The sequence below is a fragment of the Portunus trituberculatus genome, chromosome 24 (assembly GCF_017591435.1).
Source record: "Portunus trituberculatus isolate SZX2019 chromosome 24, ASM1759143v1, whole genome shotgun sequence".
In the NCBI taxonomy this organism is placed as follows: Eukaryota; Metazoa; Arthropoda; class Malacostraca; order Decapoda; family Portunidae; genus Portunus; species Portunus trituberculatus.
The window spans coordinates 9,441,722-9,446,728 of NC_059278.1; the positions used below are offsets into that span (position 1 = coordinate 9,441,722).

Sequence of the window (5,007 nt, forward strand, 5' to 3'; positions counted from 1 at the left end):
TATTTCCTTGTTGCTCTTCTCGCTACAAACTTTCTCCATTAACCTTACAGACTCATGAATTATATGATGAATAAGTTTACTATACGTCAGTGAGCCTTGAACTTGTGCCGCCATGAATATCACATCCTCTAATAGCTCCCAGATGCCAAGGACTTGTATCTGCCGTGAATGGTTTCCAGATAACGATGAATAACTTGCGCACATCCTGAATAACTCCCGACGACCCGCCTTGAATAAATACCGAAGGGCATGAATAACCTTACAAGGCTCTCATAACACATTAATGATAACTCCCACCCGACCTCCATCCAAAGTTTGTGAATTATGAGTGCCTAGTGAAATAAACACCCTCAGCCCCCCATCCTCACTCCTCCCTCCAGTGGTATTCCAGACTTAATTTCACTGCCAACACAATGCTTTCAATGACTATAACTCCTTCTTCTTCTGCTTACAAGAACAAGAAATACAACAACAACAACAGCAACAACAACAACAACAACTATTACTTCTACCCCTCTTCTTCCTTATACACTTCCTCTTTCCTTTCCTCTCCGTCACCTCCTCCTCCTGTTACTGCTTCATTATTATTCTACATCCTTTAAACAAGACATTCATTCCTTATGGCCAAGATAATCAAGTATAAATAAGGTAGATAAGATAAAGCGGATAATGAAGGAATGAGGAGGAGGAGGAGGAGGAGGAGGATATAGAGAGTCTGGGAGAGGCAAATGAACAGTGGGAGGTTAGTGGCTGCAGTGGATGGAGGAAAATATTGTAAGCGGTCTCGGTGAGTGGGTTTGGACGCCTGCTGGTGGAGTGGAAGGAGTGGCAGCTGTGCGGTGGAGTGAGGAAGTCTGTCTGCCGCTGTACTGGGCGTGTGGATGGCAAGTGTGGATGGCATGTGGGCTGGAAGGGAGGGGGTATACGGTGTAGGGATGGGACGGTGTGGTCTGCTGAGGGAAAATGGTGATGAGAGGAGGCGTGTTGGAGGAAAGGAAAAGAAGGGAAGGGACGGAAAGGAGGGAGGGGTACAGGTAATAGACACTGGGGGAGAGTGGACGGGTAAGTCTGTTTAGCTAGAGAAAATGGAAGACGGGTATGAAAACCAGATGGAAGGTAATGTGGAAAGGGAAAAGGTGGAAAACATAACTATAAAAAAAAAAAAAAAAAAAAGGGAACCCGGTGTGGAATGGGTGGAGGGCAGTGGCTGGTGGGGAGCGGGGGAGCTGGATTAAAAGTTCCAGGCCGTTATAGGGATGGCATGGAAAGACTAGGGAGTAGGGAGGCTGCGTGTAAGCCAGAGAGAGAGAGAGAGAGAGAGAGAGAGAGAGAGAGAGAGAGAGAGAGAGAGAGAGAGAGAGAGAGAGAGAGAGAGAGAGATCTATGAAAAAATACATGTGTACACAGTACTCGCACGTGAAAGCCGAGATTTTAGAAAATAACTCATCGGATTTGAATGCACTCAGTTTTTACCTTGAACGATAAAAGAAAGACATGTAAAAATAACTACCCTAACACACACACACACACACACACACACACACACACACACACACACACACACACACGCACACACTAGATACGTACATAGAAGGGCCGTTGCAACATGTCTAATAAAAATGGGAGTGTAAATAACAATACAATTTTTTCCCCTTCAGGGTTCGAATCGTTTTAACGAGGAGCATCGAGAGTGGAGCCCCAGGGAGAGAGAAGCGAAATGGTCACTCAGTTATCGTGGACAGATTGGAGGCTCCTCTTCTGCCCTAGTCTCCCGGGGGCGTGAGGGGCGTGAGGAGCAGCGAGGGGACGTCAACACACACCCATTACTTTTTCTCACCTCTCCTACGTAAACTGATCAGCCCACCAATCCCCTGTCTGGCTTTCATTGATTGAATATTGCTCGCTGAATGTTGAGGTTACGGCACAATTTTTCTTATGGTAAGTTACTCAAAATAACGTTTATGAGCACTTTTCCACATGCTAATGGTAGGGTTTAGTATTTTCTAAAACTATCTACACTCATTTCGACGAATTTCTGACAGTTAATATATTCGTACAATTATTTCAGAAAACTCCTCCATATGATAATAATAACGTAGTCTTTTCCCTTTTTTTTTTTTTTCAAAGCCAATCAAGTCTACCTCGGTGAAGGGTTTATAGTGAATACTGGAGGGTGACTGTTGAAGCTAAACACAATTTTTCCTTTCACACACACACACACACACACACACACACACACACACACACACACACACACACACACACACACACACACACACACACACACAATTTTGCACTCATTCCTATACACACACACACACACACACACACACACACACACACACACACACACACACACACACACACACACACACACACACACACACACACACACACACACACACACACACACACACATACACACACACACACTTCTACACACACACACACACACACACACACACACACACACTTTTACACATACAATCCTACACACACACACACACACACACACACATACACACACACACACACACACACACACACACACACACACACACACTATAGTATAAAAGTGGGGAAAAACACACACACACACACACACACACACACACACACACACACACACACACACACACAGTATAAAAGTGGGAAAACACACACACACACACACACACACACACACACACACACACACACACACACACACACACACACACACACACACACACACACACACATACATACGCATGTACGCAGACACAACACACACACACACACACACACACACACACACACACACATATGCACGCATGTACGCAGACACACACACACACACACACACACACACACACACACACACACACACACACAATGAGGACACTCCTTCACCGCACACCCACATATACATCCACACGCGCGCGCTCACAAAATGAAAACACTACCACACACACACACACACACACACTCTCTCTCTCTCTCTCTCTCTCTCTCTCTCTCTCTCTCTCTCTCTCTCTCTCTCTCTTTGTCCTTTTTACAAAACATCATTCCTACCTCAGCGATTTTTGACACCGGCTGAATATTTCCATTGAAGTGATGAATTTATGAACACGCACCATGAACGAAAAAATGTTGAAAGATTATCATGAAATTACCAATAAAATGCACATTGTAAAAGTCCCTCAACATGCACTTGGAACTTATGATCTCTACGAAAACACATCTTGATCACCACATCAATGAGCATACATCGCATCAGCACCTAATGTACAAATTGTAAAAGGTACATTTACGAGTAGGTCATAAGGTTCCACAGCTCCACAAACCAGGACTTACTCCATTCTGACCTTTCAAAATCAGTAGAACAGCTACCGAGCAAAGAGAGAGAGAGAGAGAGAGAGAGAGAGAGAGAGAGAGAGAGAGAGAGAGAGAGAGAGAGAGAGAGAAATGACGAAGGACACTGACACACAAACTATTTCTCAGACTATTTGGTAACGAAAGGACTCGAGTTACAAATGTTTGCCATGAGAAGGAAAGTTCCGTGGAGGGAGAGGAGGAGGAAAGGAAAAGCAAAGGAGAAAATAAGAAAAGTGATTTAGAGAAGAAAAAATTTGGAGGGAAATGTGAAAGAGAAAAAGGATAGAAAGATGAGGAAAAGTAAACAGTTTCACACAAGAAAAGATTGGACAAGGAGAGGAAGAGAGAAATAAAAATAAGAAGAGGTGCTTTTATTTCCGAATCACTTCAATATGATAAAATAATAATAATAATAATAATAATAATAATAATAATAATAATAATAATAACAACAACAACAAAAATAATAATAAAGAAATAACAAGACAATTTTTCCAACTGGGGTTAAATTTTGCGTAGGAGTGTAAAGGGAGGGAAAAGTTGAAGGGGAGGGAGTAGATATGGCAAGATAAAGTATTTTGAAGCAAGGAGAGAATGAAGGTGAAGGAGTGTTATGTGGTGCTGCAGTGTAATACTCATACACTGGAGCTATATTTAAGGGAGAGAAAAAGAGTGGAGAAGGAAGTAGGACATGGAGGAGTGCTGCGGTACTAAGACCGAGAAAGAAAATAATACTGCACAGAAGTGATGCAAGTGTTACACCGTTACTATAAGAGGGAGTGTTGCAATGAGGCCGAGTTCCCGGAGGAAGGTGTAATGAGCTACAAAGACTTGTTCTGAGAGGGAACTTGTTTCCGTGAGGGAGAATGAGAAAAGTTACACGGAGAAAGAAAATGTTACACTGAAAATAGAGTATGTCACTGTCATGGGGAACCGTCACTAAGAGAAAGAGTGAGAGGAGGATCGAAAGAGAGAGAGAGAGGGAATCATGTAAAGGGAGAAGGGTCATGTTTGTATTACTAATGTGCCAAGGACGCGAGATGAGGCGTGATAAGAGAGAATAAGCAACTCACTGTTCTTGAATTCATCATTGGGATCCGTCTCCTCCTCGGCCTCCTCGCCATCGTCCTCATAAAGCTCCTGCGTGACGGTGGCGGCGATGATGGTGATAGAGATGGTGAGGGCGAAGGCGAGGCGAGTCCATGGTCTGGCCACTACCATCATCACTATCTCGTATAGGTGGTCAAGGAGTCAGGGAATGGTCTCCTCTCTCCCTCACCCTCTCTCCGTCACACGCCACAAAAAGAACTCAGGTAAGAACGGGTATTGGACGAGGTACGTCACCGGTCACCTCAGAGGACGTGTTCAAAACTAAGGACATTTGCACGACAACTTGTCATCTTTTTCTCACTTGGGGAAAACTTTTCATCAAGATTGAGCGAATGGGAGAGGGAAAACAAGCCCAAAAGTTCAGTTAGTTCAGGAAAATCTTCAGTAAACTGGGCACGCTTTCACTTAAAGACTCCATTTCGCTGTGGCGGTCATGTACCTTTCCATGCATTTGAGAATTCGGCGTAACACCTGAAACGAGGCGCGTCACCCGAGCGCAAACACATGCACGTGCGCCCGAGCAGCACGTCCTCACTCAAC

General features: G+C 44.1%; 1 protein-coding gene across 1 annotated transcript in view; it reads right to left on the reverse strand.

Annotated features, from left to right (window-relative positions):
- LOC123508318 (nephrin-like) overlaps positions 1-5,007 on the reverse strand; it is a 99,154-nt gene extending 94,147 nt beyond the window's left edge. Inside the window, exon 1 of the mRNA XM_045261928.1 lies at positions 4,431-5,007. The gene's annotated coding sequence lies outside the window, so the exon portion shown is untranslated. The remainder of the gene's footprint in view (positions 1-4,430) is intronic.